We start from the raw sequence: 15,531 nt of genomic DNA on the forward strand, positions 1-15,531 counted from the left end.
AGTTACTGTCACTAGTGTCACACAGTGTCTTTTGCATGTTCATGCCCTAAAGGACCACCATACAACTCCTGTTTATGTGCTTACAATGCAGGGCTTTGAGTATGACTAGCAAGCTTCACGTTTAAAAATAGAGATGTAGAAAAAAGAAAAGAACCTCGGCAGAAATGCTTTCAGTAAAACGGCCGTGCTTCTCGGTTGGCAATGACCTTCACGCAGTTGGATTGACTCAAGAAAACGTAAGCGACAGTCGCATTAGCCATGGTCGTCAGTTCCCCTCACCTGGTGACTTCGGAGCCCGACGCGACAATCAAGAAAGCCGAGCCGTGTCAGAGTGATTAATACGGCAGGCGCGAGACGTCGACGTGCGCTGACGTAAGAGCGGCACTCCGTGGCGAAAGACGCGACGTCTCACTCGGTCCCGGGGGCACTGACCGTCTGCCGGGCTCCGTAGCGGTGGCTTTTTAGCATGTCTTGGTGTACTGCAGCGAAGCTAACTTCGCTGGTAAGATGTTGAATAAGGGATGCCAGAATAAAGGCGAAGAAATGTCCCTGCGTACATAAGGCGAAGAAATGTCCCTGCGTACATACGCAAACAAGGTTAGTGATTTTAAGAAAAAAAAGTGTCATGAGTGTCCGTTGACGTGAAGTTCTTTTTTGTTTATGTTTTAAACATTTAAGCGCATCAGTGGCAACATTTCTGCGGTTGTAGTCGAAAATTACGCGCGGACCACGTGAGTAATACGAAAGGGGCAGATGTAACTCAAGTCAGAAAGAGAACTACATAGATGTCGAAACAAAACGCTTGTAAAATGGCATGAAGTAAAATTACTGCCACCTTCTTCTTGCCTAAAGTAAGCTGCCTCTTCAATTACACGGACCACTGCCGCGTTTTATGCAAGACATTTCATTCAGAACCTGCGCCTTTGAGCACGCCTGACGAGAGGCAAGGTGCAAAGCTGGGCGCGCTGTAGACAAATTTTCTCGCCTTGAGATAGCGGCCACGTTTTCACACGCGGTGAGAGACTTTCTTCTTTGCCACGACGCAGTTTCAGCCGTAGTCAGCTAACCGCTTGGTTTGGTCATAACCGACACGCTTTGAAAACAACTTCTTGGCGAAACAAGGGCTTAAAAGCACTTGTATAGCACGTCCTTTGTGCCCGTCCTAGAGAAGGCGGTGTCATCCTGCCTGCTTTGAACTCAGCTGCGCACATTAATCAAGCTATTAATAGCCCCGACACGGCCTGAAACTTGAACCAAACAATGTGAACCAAGCTACCTGGCTTTTGCATGCCGCCGCTGTATTAAAACGAGCTCGCAAACGCAGCGAGTATGAGTCTACGCACAGCCGCCAACTTCACTCTTCCGGGCAGTGGCTGTGCGTGCGAAGCGCTTGCGTGCGCGCGCGCTGCCAAACTGTCACGTATACATGCGTATACAGGAACAACATCAGAAAAAAAGATAGATGTTGCCGTCGCGGCGCTGACAGCCAGACTAATATGCTTAGTATATATAAAAGAACACGTGCACGAAACATTAAGAAAAGAAACTGGAGGAGACGTCGTTGAGTTTCGTCTTTTTGTTGCTCGTATTTTTTTTTTTTTTTTTTTTTTTCCCGGTACTGAGGCCGTGGGCCGGCGATCGGGTGGCGGCCACGCGTGAGTGTGCATAGCGTGACTTCGCAACAAACGAGGCGATTATTAATAGCCTCGAATTTGACACCACTGCTCGGCCGTCGAACCCCCTCTCTCTCGAATCCCGGCGCCGCGTGCTTGTGCGAGCGGCTGCCCGGACAGGGTTACGGAGTGCATGCTTCTTCCGCGGGAACCCTGCAGAGAAGCCGAGAGACGCAGCGCGCTCGCTTCGACGCGTCGCGTTGCAAAGCGTACGCAAGCGTTCTTCTTGCTGGACCCATGCATGGCGTGATCGCCCGCATCGCTGGCGCGTCAGCGCGTTCTCGAGAACGGTTCGAGTGAGCCCGGGGCAGAATCACTCTGTCTAAAAGGTAGAAGGAGTAAAGAAACGAACTTCGAATATAGCAGATGCGGGCCCCAACGTGCCCTGCACCTTCGGTTCTGATTATTAATGCACATTTCTCTTCTTTTTATGCGCAATTAATGCACGTAGCTTTAAGCACGCTCCAGAAGAAAGAATGGAGATACGAGCCACACGGTCTTTGCTGCATGTTGCGGCCTTCGAAACACTTTTTCTTTTCTTTTTTTTCTTTGTTGCCGCTTCCGCTTCTATACGTGGTCGATGTTTCTGCCGTTGTTTATGTTGCCGTTTCAGGCGACTGGGCGTGGCTGCCGACAGCAATTACCCGTCCGTTAATTAAATTAACCCCCGCGCTGCTGCTGCAGGTCATTAGGTTAACGTTGACGGTCGTGTTGCATTCAGTGCCGAAGTACAGTGCCGGAGGCTCACCGTGTCATGCGTGCATGTTTGCCACGACATGCCTCTTGCGTGCGGGCTCGGGTTGCTTCGGTGACGCATGTTCGAACGCTCGGCGGCGTCCATCACTTATGCTTCAGGGGGTCGTAGCTCTTCGTTCTTCTTCTTTTTTTTTTGTTTTTTTTTCCACCACCACTTGAGCGTGTGCGAATCGTTCTAATGGGCGCGGTTGCGCTGTTACATCGTTGTTGCCGAGGTGGCGCGGACCTTACATCTGGCGCAGTCGCTAGACCGTGTAGGTGCCTCGCTTATGCATAGTCTATCGCTACGTAAGATTCACATCACGTCCACTCCTCCCCCCCCCCCCCCCGCTCCCTCTCAGCAAAGGATAAGAAAAAAAAGGGGGGGGGGAGACAGGAAAACGAATCACGAAACATCTAAAGATAAATGTGTTGCCTTATACATAGCAGGGAAAATGATAGCGTGCAGGACGATGACGACTTCAGTGGCGCCGCCATCTCGGAATCTGCGTGGTTCCTTCTTTTCAATACTGCATATTAATTTACTTTGTTTGGTCGTTACCATAACGACATGATGCTGGCAGCTTTTTGTCATAGTGCATGCGTAGACGCGCATGCGATGCCGAAAGACCTCATTACAGTTGGCGTTTTAAGATTTTACAGCGCATGCTTATTCTTGAGGTGCAATTTGTATATGCTGAGTCTTGCAAGCCTATAGAGTATATTTTGGGGGCAATTTCTAACATATATATAGTCTTTATCTGTTCGACCAACTTCACGCTCAGCCTTATGCAGGTTCGACGTGCCCCTCAGAGGTTAAGTGGCTTCTGACGTAATATGGAACTTGGAACAATATAATAACAATATAACAATATAACAATGTTTACGATATAATTTACCGGGACAGAGAGCCTGCTTGATAGTGATTTGTAAATGTGAAAAAAAGAAATATCATTCTGCAGAACTCATCTCACTATGGTTGTCTAAGTTAATGCGAGAGCATTCACACATACCAACACACCGTTGAACTATAACAACGAAAATGCATACACTTGTTAAACTTCTATTATATCATTTGTACCATCCCCTGATTGCCATGGCAATCAGGGGATGGTGAATGCTAAAGTATGATACATATTTCAGCGCTTTCAATTGTTGTGTACCTCTAGCAAAGACAAGACCTTATGCCACCTCCCGTTCTTGCTGTAGGGCGCCCCACATAACCTGAGCCAAGAATTTAAATATGAAAGGCGCGTCGGAAGCCAATTGAACCGAACGCACACTATTCGCAATAGCATATAGTAACTCAGACATGATTTTGTTTTCCCCATAACTCATTAATTAATTAAGTTTAATTACCCAACTTTTAATTGTTGGCTGGGGACCCCAAGTATGATACGCAGATTTGTAGAGCACCTTCATAAACCACCGATCGAGTTGTGTCCTTTACGATACATCTGATGTAGTCCTTTTTTCCGGGTTGCAAAGAAAGCCCGCGAAATATGAAAAAAATCCACGTGACGGAGCGCTTGCGCGCAGTGGTATCGTGCTGCTCTCGGGCGTGCGTTCGGTGAACAAGCTCGGCTGCATCGTAACTGCAGCGACGAGGAATCGTCAGGGCGTTCATCTCACCGGCAGCGCTCGGCCAGCAGCATGCATTTTCGCCTTCACCCGACGGAAAACAAATCGATCGGTGGTTTCTGAAGGCGCTCTACAAATCTGCGTGTCATACTTAGGGTCTTCAGCCAATAATAAAAAAAGTTTGGTAATTAAACTTAATTAATTAGTCAGTTATGGGGGGAAAATGTCTGAGTTATTATAGGCTATTGCGAATAGTATGCGTTCGGTTCAATTCGCTTCCGGCGCGCCTTTCATTTTTAAATTCGTGGCTCAAGTTACCTGGGACACCTTGTATACGAAGTATATGACGCAGACTATCTTCAGCATCTTCTGCTGACGGAGGTCTCTTCTGAGTAGTACAGCTTTGCCTAGTCGTTTAAGAACAAACATACTAGTTACTGATCATGCTAATAGATGGAGGGAGAGAGAGAGAAACAAGCTTTAATGATATGCTGGAGATGTTAGCCTGGCTGTTCGCCTGACATCCTCTCCAGGTGTTCGTACTAATGGGTCACAACGCTGTCTGCCGAGAAGAATAGATGCGTCATCGACCGTCTCCACGTGATAATTCTCCCACATCATCGCTTACACTTGGGCATCCAAAACAACTCTGTGAAAAATGAAGCAGGAGAAGAGAGGAGGAGAAATGAAGCATGCATGGTGATGTCTTTGAATAAGCTTGTTAGACGGGTATGAAGCGCGGATGAGAACTCACCGTCCTCAAAACACGAAAGCAAGAAGAAAAAAGAAACAGAATACCGCTGGTCTCACTTCTCAACTACACAATGCCCTTATTCGCAATTTTAAGTTCATTTTTGGTAAGCTATTAACTTTGCGTACACCCAATCGATTCTTGGCCCGTATACCCCATTGTAGGTACGTGTCATGTTTTAAAGGCGCATCATCATCATCATCATCATCATCATCATCATCACAGCGCACATGGCGAATGAGTGTGGCTTTTCCGCCTGAGATAAGCACCATTCGTTTCGTGCCTTGGGATCGTGAAACACCGATGTGTCGTCGCATGCACGCTGGAAGACGATGACGCGAGTACTCTCTTCAGACGAACCACGTATAAGAACATTGCGAGCAAAGTTGATCGTTTGCTGTGAACGCCATACAAAGGGTCTGAGATTATCGTTTGAATCTAGCAATTATTATGTTTGGTGCTCGACCGTCAATCGACCGAGACCGAAGAGAGGAAAGAAAGAGATTCTCAAAGTTCGCCTCCAGCAGGATTTCTCAGTCATTTTTTATCCGTCGTTCTGGCGTAAGAGAGCCCCGGAGAGTCATGGCCGACGACGATCGAAAGACGTGCCACCTTTCCTGAACATTTTGCTTCTCCGCCCTTCGCTCCCGGGAGACTTCACCTCTTCCTCCGTCCCCGGAGTTCTTCATTGTCTCACACGTTTTAGCACATTACTCCTGCTAAATTGCCTCGTTTACGAAAGCGGCGGCTCGCGGACTGCCGTCGCGCATCTCCTGCAGACACACCACTCCTCCCCCTCCTCCTCCTTGCGTCACGATCCTGTTTTTCTTTTCTTTTTTTTTCCCCCGCTTCTTTTCTGTCGAGCACCTCGCTTTTACTTTCTCGCCAGCACATAGCTCGATTCGCTACATCTGCGTGCGTGCTCCTTGCTGTTCGCTTTCCCCCTGGCTCAGAGGCAGCGTACGACGCCGAGCTCGCGTGCGTGCGTGCGTGCCCTTGCGTACGTGTGTCGCGTGTGTGTGTATTTATTCTCTTCCCTGCACCAGCGGGGAGTCAAGAGGGAGGCGAGGAAGGAGGGCTGAACGACCCCGCCCTCCATTGGTTCCCGTTACCGCCACTAGAGGCCGGCAAAATAGGTGGTGGAAAGGGGAGCTGCAGCACCCGTCGGTTCACCCCTCCGCACGCTCTCTCTCTCTCCGGTTTAGCTCTCGCACTTCTGCTTCTTTCACGCACGATTCTTTCTTCTTTCTTCCTTTCATTCTTTCTTTTGCTTTCATCTCTTCTCCTCCCCGGATCCTGCGATGCGAGGATGGGCGGGCACGGCCGAACGCAGCCGCCGCCGCTAGTCAAACAAAAGGAAAAAATACACAGAGCAACAACACAAAGATGGCGCCCGCCCACAAGGCTCCGCCCCGGCGCTGCCAACGCGTGCGTGCGCCGACATCTCATTGTGTGAGGGGTCCCTCCGCGTTGGCAAACAGCGTGCCGTGCTCTCTTGTTATGGTGTTGGTCGTTTGACTGCCGCCGCCGCCGCCGCTGCTGCCGCTGCCGCCGAATTCTTCGGCGTTGCTGCGTGCGTCGTACTTTAGGCACGCGCGCTCCAAGCGAGCGCTCGTCGCGCGGGCAGCCGCCGCGCCTTGTAACACGAGTTCGCGAGTAGCTAGCTCTTCGACGGTACTCGCTCTTAGGCCATCTCACCGACCGACGACCATGTCGGTGCCGGCACGACAGGCTCACGTTGTCGGCAAGTGATGCAACAACGCCGGTGCCGGCGGTAGAGAGAGTCTGTCGAAGGGCTAGCGGGCGAGAGCTTTTTGTGTTGTTCTGCGCGAGCGTCTTCGTCGCCTGTTCTCTTCGTCAACACTGCAACATGGACTGGAGGCCGTCTTCCCATCCGACAACTCGGCGTCGGCGTCTTCAGCGGGGAGTGCACGAACGTTGACCAACCATCGCTTTCGTTTTCTTTTGCTGTGCCGGCCACCCCCACCGAACCCGACACTGTGATCATCTCTTCCGGTCTTCTCCCGGTTTGGATTGCGACAGGCGACAAGCCTGCGTGGACCATGGCTCACTTGGCACGCCAGGTAAGAAGAGACTGGTCGGCGCGGGTTTCGGAGGCACCGCGATGTTACAAGGCGTGCGCTTCGTGGCTGTCCTAGGTTTTTCGATGACTTGCTGTAGTTGCGGCGTTTGGCCTTTCCTTGTTATAAGAACAAAAATATTCGATTCACATTACCCGCTCGCGCTGTTAATGCACGTGAAAAGATGTTCCGAGCGTGATTGTCGTTCACGTTGTATAACGCGAGGTCGCTGGTTTTAACGTTCTTTTGCGTTTTCGTAAGCTCGCTGTCGTATTATTTCTCCTTACCTCGTCGACGACTTGTTTGCAAAGTTACAAAGAAAGCTGGTCTGTTGTATCACAGTAGCTTTCTCCGCTAATGTTTGTCGAGAGATAGCTAAGTGTTGAAATCATAGAAAAAAATAAGAATTATCTAGTAATAATATCTAGACTTGAGAGTATACGGAGTCGGAACTTTAACATATATTACACTTACGTGTCATTGTACTTTGCGATTTATACATTGGTTTCTCTTTTGATTCACGTTTTAAGTTCACGTACATGACGTCAAATGTGAATACACAAAAGAATGAAGGTCGGATAATGGGGAGGTATTTGCCGGCAAGTAGAAATGTACGATGCAGATCCTGAAATTGTTGTTGATTATTCGCTTCCTCGTAAAACAGGAAAAAAAAAAAAAGTCTAACAATAGCTGAGTCTCGCCAGCCCTCAGCACTTCCTTTTGTCCGTTGCGCGTTGAAACAAAGCCCATATTGCGTCTTGGAAAACAATCGTCCGTCACGCTTTTTCCTCCGAAGTGCAAAATACAAGAACAACTTCGTATGTTTGGTTTTGAGTTTTGAAATTATGGCGTCAGTTTTATAATATACGCCATCGTTGAAGGCGGTATCGGCTCTGTAGTCTTCATTCAGCTGTTTGATATATCCCTTAAATTTAATGGCTCCACGAGGGACATGTCTTATATATAGGAGGCAGTGTGAACTCTTCGAAGTCCAGGCATATGTATCGTTCATATATATAGCTTCACCTGGATAAGGCAATGAAAATGGCGGAGCAGGGATTCGCGCAGGTTTTTCTGGAAAATGGATGGCATGCACAGCTTCAGACATGATGCTTTAAATAAAACTTATCATTTTTATGCATGCTTCGTTCTGCTTACCAGAAGTGTTCACCAGCCGTTTTTGGGTTCTTTCATCTGTCCATTATGTCATTTTTCTTGTACTTTAATTCGATCTAGACAGCAGTTAATTACTATAGCATTGATAAAAGTGCGCGACCTGAGATAGCCTTAACTCGCTGTTGACGTCAGAGCGTGTCTTACGCGTGTGAATGGAGGCCGACTTCTAGTGTAGTGGCTGCCTTCCAAAATCTCATCCTCTCTACTTGCCAAAATGTCCGAGGAAAAAATAATAATAATAAGCCGTAGGCAAACAAGCATAATAAGGCTAAAGTGTTCGGCACTGAGAAGCCCCAGAAATGGTTACTTCCCATTGCTCCGCATGTCAGTGATAGCAGTGCAGTGTGTTTTTACTTCCGCAATGTTTCGTCTCCACTAATACTTTCTTCTGCTGTTATATATAGATGATTTTGAAGCAGCTATTCCCGCGAAACGCTTTGCAGACTTCGTATTACTTGTTCTATATACCTGAACAAAGAACGGCTTACATAGACAATGACAAGGCCTAGCTAACGACTCCTCTCCTCACCCCCCCCCTCCCACCACGCCCCTTTATTTTTTCTTGCTTTTGAAATAAACTGGCACTTTAACACGGCGGGAATAGGACGCGTGGAGCCGATACAAATAGGTTATATGCGAATCTATAGTAGAACGCGCAAGAAAAAGTTTCGTCACTAGTCATACAATGCCGACGTGGGGTTGATGCAAACTGCTACAACAGTTTTTGTTATTATGATTATTATTATTATTATCCGATACATATAACGCTTTATTGATTACCGAGTTCTTTCTGGTTCGTTTATAGTGCATATCTGGGGAGTATATATGCTTAAAATGGTTATAAAGCGTAGTTTATGAGAATGCCGCTGAGGGCTCCGAGGTCACCGTATATATATATATATATATATATATATATATATATATATATATATATATATATATATATATATATATATATATATATATATAGCGTGCGGCCAGAATTTACAGATACAACAAAAAAGACACAACGCGACACATCCAGATGCGGTGTCGCCTAACTTCTGCCCTATATAGCTCCCTGTAAATTTGGGATGTGCGCTATACAGTAACCATGAACCAACTGGCTCATACAAAACCCTTGTTCGCCCTGGAAGCACACCGATATCGGTGCGGTGAAGCTTGCCCGAGAAGTATATAGTAATAACTTTGCCGCACATAATACGAACGGGAACTCTGCCTGTGTATGTGGAAGTCTAGATTTTCGTATAGAAAACATAGTGCGACGCTTGCCAATCGCGCATGACGTGTCATACAATATTTGCTCTTTATCGGGGACCCTTATTTCTCGTTTGATTTGTTTGTAATTTTGGAGACGACGTTGAAGTCCGGTACATCAAGCCGATTTCTCGAGTTTTTCTTTTTTTTTCCAGACAAGTTGATCGTGGGCACGTGCGTTACAGAGTATGAGAGAAAAAGAAGGAAAAATGCTAATTGTATATTGCGCTTCAGAAGCCTAAGTGCGCACTCGATCCATCCCCTCATATATTGCGTCGTTGGAGATTATTATCCCTAAAATAGATTAATTGCAAAAACAAGTGCAGAGTTACTGCCATTTTCTTTTTCTTTCTTCCTTCTTCTTCTTTTTCTTTAATACTGCAGCAAAAGGAAAATTTATTGCAAGTAAAAAAATTCAGTCGCACGGTGAACATATTGTCACAACCGGCACTCGATCGCGTTCACATAATAATTAGTCGAAAGAAACTGGAAAACGAGCGCCATTAGCAAAAGTTTTCTCCTACTATCCGTTCTAGATTCCTAGAATTTCGTAAGCGTTAACCATGCATTAGCGATAGCAAATGAACTACGAAGGGGACTTTTGAAGGAAGCAGGTGAGAAGGAACGCTATTTCAATTAGAGGACAATGTAACACACGTGGAACCTTACTACGTACACTAATACGTCGCTTTCATGCATATATCAACGCTATCCAGGGCCCCGTGACGCAAGGAACAGTGCACGGACGATTTCTGAACCCTTGTCATGACCAGTGTTCGATATCAGTGTAGTGGTGGGGAAGGTGAGATTGTCAAGTTAGTGAAAAGCGGTACGAGCATTTTTAAGGCAGTTCGGAATTTATTTCGAATAATATCGTAAGTAGAAAAATATCGAGGCTATAAAACGCCATCCCAAGTAGAGTAAGTAGGAAGATATCAAATATGTATAAACTGAACTCCTCGACAGGGCGTGCGAAGTCGCCAAAACTCTGTTAAATATTGCCTGTCCATACTGTCACGCTTTGTTGTGAATGAGCAACTTTGATCTTCTTGCCCTTTTTTGACTGAAGCCACATAGCACATATGTCTGCGAATGGCAGTCTCGTCATGGCACCGTTCCACAGATATTTCCATAATGTTGTTCCTTTTCGTTTTTATAAGTCTGGTAAACTATTCAAGTTAACAGTTCGTAGTGTCAATGAAGAAGTGGTGTCCAGAATTTTACATTTGCGCCATGCATACGACGTATTGTGCCATGCACATTCTTTGAGCGTTTAATGCATTCGAAGTTACTGCTGGATCTGCATCTCAACAGACGGCGTAGCCATCTTACGGTGACACTAACCGCTGTCGCCTGTCGAGAGATGGCGCCAGGCTATGCGACTGACCTTCCGGTCTGCTCACCGGAATTTTTTTTCTTTCGTTCCTTCGTGTGTGCGTTCGCACGCGCGCGTCTCTCTCTCTCTCTCTCTCTCTCTCTCTCTCTCTCTCTCTCTCTCTGTGTGTGTGTGTGTGTGTGTGTGTGTGTGTGTGTGTGTGTGTGTGTGTGTGTGTGTGTGTGTGTGTGTGTGTGTGTGTGTGTGTGTGTGTGCGCATTCTTTTGCCTTGTACAAAACCTTCATGACACATTTCTGGAGGCTGCTTACGCACAAATTTGCAATGCTCTCTGATTAACTGTTAATGTTTTATTAGCCTTTCTCTCATAGCACTTGGGGAGACTTGTCATTGCAGAACCGCAGTGAGTCCCTATTTTCGACTTACGACGCGGCATGGTCGCTTTACTTTCAGTAACTATAACCTGCGCTCTTAAAGTGATTTTTTATGCAGTCGGGATAGCAATATTGTAATCGCGCTGTGTGATACATATAGGCTCGGCGACGCGGCACGTTAAGGTAAGCTTAATGCACGTTTCGTGAGGTCACTACATGCATACGAGAATGCACACAATACCGGTGTACCTCTGGCAGAAGCTTTGAAGCCAGGGCGCATCACAATACCTTACGCCGATTTCCACGAATAGGCTCTCTGAAGAACATTCCTTTTTTTTTTTATTCGATGCTTCAAAGCCCTATGTAGTGATATAGAGGGGCAGTGAGAGAGAGAGAGAGAGAGAGAGAAAATAATGCAGAGAAAGGCAGGGAGGTTAACCAGAGGTAGTTCCGGTTGGCTACCCTGCGCAGGGGGAAGGGTTAAGAGGGATAAAAAGAGAAACAGAGTGGAAGGGGGAGATAGAAAGAAAGGGAGACAAGCACGAACAAAGCGCGTACACTACAGAACGGTAGGGGGCGGCATTCTTAGAGTCTGTCGTGAAGCCCCGTAGACCGCAAGAACGTTAATAGCGCGAATAAGGCCTTCAACGCGGATGTTCTTTCGGAGCATTGGCCTAAAGCTTTTAGTTCTGAAAGTGGACGATTGTCCAGCTTGTCCAGTACCCTGCACATCACTTGTCTCTCAGCACTGTATCGCGGGCAGACACAGATAATGTGTGCGAGCGTCTCGTCGATGTTACATGTGTCGCACGTGGGGCTGTCGGCCATTCGAGGGGCAGTGATGTTTCCCCTTGTGACCATAGAAGTGCTAGACGAGTTACGGGCTGCCACAAGGCCTATATAGCGACAGATCCTGTCGATTGAGGAGTTGGTTTGAAACGAACAGTCTCTCGCGACGCGCTTTGGCCAGGATATTTGGACGCTTGTGGAGATTGCTAACTAAATGGAAATTATCCGGCTGTAAAGACGCAATGAAACTGCGTAACGAGGCATGTAATAAATTATTAAGCAATGCGTATAATTAGTTTAATGCGTTAGTTTATGCACGGAGGACGCCGCTCTCTCGCTTCTTAACACATTTTCTTCTTTAGAAAGACCTGTCTTTCTTGCTGAAGAAGATGGTGTGCGAGACAGAGAGAGAGAGAAAATCCTTTTACGTAAACTGGATAGGTTTCTTGAGGGCGAGCTTACTGCAGAGTAAGGAAATGACGTGTGAGATGATGCTTACACACAACACGCACTCCCAAAGATAATAAACGGGAACAGTTCTGCTATTTCTATACGGATGGCCTGCATATGCGAGAACGTGGCTTTATTTCATTCGGCGCCGAAGAAAGGAATCAACGACCAATAAGAAAGAAAGCTATGCATGCGCCGATATACGCTGAAAACAGCGGCGAATAGCCATCCACGGTTATCAGGATGCAAGAAGGCGCGTGCATGTCTACACATTCCAGGCTGCGTGCTTGTGCGCTATTTAGTGGTGCATATACGCTAGCGTGAACTTCGACGAGGCCTTGAACGACCGGACGACTTCGTGTGATCGCATATAAAAAGCGTGTTGTAAACGTTTGCAAATAAATGCTTCCATCTCGACATGCAGATGTGCGGCACTTATTTAAACATTTAAACGCTTACCTAGTGCCATGATATACTGTGCTTGAGAAATACTGGATATACCGTGCATAACATCTGCAATGTTTTCTTCAGGCGTTTTACTCTCGGTTAACTCTGCCGAACCGAAGAGATACACGCTATGTTATGACACCAAAGTGTGTTTGTTTTATTACACACTGCAGCACGTCTTTTTAAAAAGGGACATCGCTGGGGCCTTTCCTTATATTTCTTTTTATTTACTTCTGCTTGAAGTATAATCGCCGTATAACCTCCACGAAAAGCTATGCAGACGAGGCAGCTGTCTGCACGTTGTTCACTCATGCTTACTAAGAAGCTTTAATGAAGGCGAGAGCCTTCTTAGCATTTTAATATAGACTGCTCCAGGTGCACCTCTTCGTCTGGCCGTTCGCTTTGAAGTCGATCGTCCCTTTTATGCATGCCCTACCCTGCATATTGATACGTGCTGCAGGTCGTTCCATCGCGAAAAAAAAAAAACTGAAGTTTTAGAATTATGGTTCGTGATCAGGCACACACGTCTTTCTACAGAGCCCGTACTATGGCTAGCTGGGCTGTCTAAAAATAATATATATCATATAAGAAGTGCGAGAGTTTCTTGTCCCGAGATATTTTTCTTTCCTTGCAATTATTTTTTCTTTCTCTTTTATACGCCGCATTTTTTCGATTACTTCTTATTTAGCACAACACTTTCGTCGAGGCCCCGTTGTTCAGTTGGCTCAGCCACAGCTGTGCGAAGGAGACGCATAAGACACGAATCGCCTTGCCGTATATATAGTATATAGAGTCAAACGCCTTTATAACGGAGTGCTCGTGGTCTGCAAAATATGAAGTTTACAAGTCACTGCGTTGTAAAGGTCGGGCACCTTATACTGCTCACTATATAGAACAGCCTAAGCACGTTGGACTGAAGAACACATTTCTTTAACATGAGTTCAAGAAAGACTTTGTGAATCTAGTCGCTAATTTGTTGTGCACACTTTGTATGGCAGAATGTGGGATTTCAGCCAACCTTATTGCACCGAGTTTTATATATAAATGTAGTATGTATAGTATATATGTCATCGAATGCCGCTTTCGCTTCGCTTGCCGTCGTATACAGTTCTTGGATCGCTTACAGGATCTTCGTCACTGTTGCCTTCGGTGACATACATTCGCGTCCTTCCCGAGTTAGATGGCTTTGACGACGTCGTCGGTCGTCAGTTACACTTACATCGTGACATTGTCATCAACTGCAATGTGTTCGTCAGCAGTCGCCCCCGCTGATGCGTTACAGGAAGCAGCGTTCAAGTTGAGCGATTCCATGGAGCTCTATAGAGCAGGACGTGCACAAGTCGGCACTCTCGTCAAGTGCGTCGCTATACCGCTGTCGTTATAGCGAAGGGCGCACGTCGGTGAAGTCTGCAGAAGGTAGTGGCGTGGCACCACGACGTATATATAGTGTTAGTTGGTAGTACAACACATTAGCCGTCGGGGACGCCTGGATCCCTTTGTTTTACCGGCAAATTTGTTGAAGTGCGAGGTTTTCGTTGCAGAGGCTTCACAATGCGTTTGAAAGATAGGAATCCCGCCGGGATATAATCAACCCTTCGTGATACAGGTCTTTTCACTGTATAGAGGCATTCGTTGTAGAGGCGTTGGGCTGCATGTATACAAGCCCACTCATGTTCGAGTGAAACAAATTTTAGATTAGATTTTAGATCACCCTCCCAAGTATTGACCATCTTGTGAGTTCAACATTCTGCGAGGATTCAGTATAGGCAAGACCGAGCATAACTTGACCGAATTATTAGGCTCGTTGATGTGTTCAGTGTGCAATGTTCCTAAGGGTTCGGAACATGTTTCATGTAACTGCAGTCGTTACTCCTCCATACAGATAATCTCTGAAGGCTGCATTGCATTTGTACCTCTGCTGGAGCTTGAAACTGCTGGGCATTGTTGGCCCGCGGAGAGACACGGTTAACCGATTGCATGCAACGAAAGCGGTTCTGGTATATTTGAGTACAGTCCTTGGTTAAACTTCATGGGCAACTTAAGTGCGTGCGCGTCAGCGCATATGTGCTATTTCTATGTTTTGTCTGTTCACTGTGTATATATTTGTTATACTACAAAACTCCCAAGAATTAGCATGCCAGGACGTCAGCCAGGCAAGCGTCTCCATGCTTTACATTAAAGGTAGCATCTCTCTCTTCAAATTTTAGATTCTCGCACAAGTGCCACTTTCTACTTGATTATTCATATTTCAATTCTAGCTAGGTATACGCGTTCGACGAAACGTGCAACTTCAAAAATGGAGATGCATATACTAATGATGTCTTCCTTCCGCATTTCTTCAGGACTCTCTGTTTATGTGTGTTTGCGTGTAACAGATCTTACACATTTCTGCTCAAGAATTCGATAATAGGATTATTTCATTACTGCGCTCCTTGATTATATAGTATAATTAAAAGAGACAGCACGAAAACAGGCTGGTATAGTTATGAATTTGAATAGTTTCATTTCGGTCCACAAATGTAGGCATGCAGGCCTGAAACTTTAGACATCTGTTTCAGCTGCACAAGCGAGACACTATTTCACACTCACTGTACCTAGAAGCACCCAGTTCTCACAGAAATTAGCGAAAATTAATAATTTCTGTCAATGAACCATGCGAGAAGAGAATCGGCTATATATGGTGACATACCGGTGTCGCGGCAAGCACCAAGACATCTATTTTTCTTTGCGTTTTGTCTAGTGTCCTTGGCGCACAGAATTACGTTTGCAGACATACGCAATCAGCGGTGTTCTAACATGTGTGAAGCATACTTCCTACGTTCTCATCTTTCGAAATGTTTATTGAATGAGTTGTTATTAGCTGTGTAGAATTGTCATTGCAGG

The 15,531-nt window shown here is 46.2% G+C and overlaps 1 protein-coding gene across 2 annotated transcripts in view; it reads left to right on the top strand.

Moving 5' to 3' along the window:
* The window catches only part of LOC142571917 (transcription factor Sp9-like), a 172,715-nt gene that overhangs the window by 95,840 nt on the left and 61,344 nt on the right, over nucleotides 1-15,531 (top strand). Inside the window, exon 1 of one of the 2 annotated variants that reach the window (XM_075680626.1) lies at nucleotides 6,173-6,824. The exons of the other annotated variant lie outside the window; for it this stretch is intronic. The gene's annotated coding sequence lies outside the window, so the exon portion shown is untranslated. Of the gene's footprint in view, nucleotides 1-6,172; nucleotides 6,825-15,531 lie in introns of those variants that run through there. 2 annotated transcript variants of the gene reach the window in all.

Source organism: Dermacentor variabilis, chromosome 2 (genome assembly GCF_050947875.1).
Source record: "Dermacentor variabilis isolate Ectoservices chromosome 2, ASM5094787v1, whole genome shotgun sequence".
NCBI lineage: Eukaryota > Metazoa > Arthropoda > Arachnida > Ixodida > Ixodidae > Dermacentor > Dermacentor variabilis.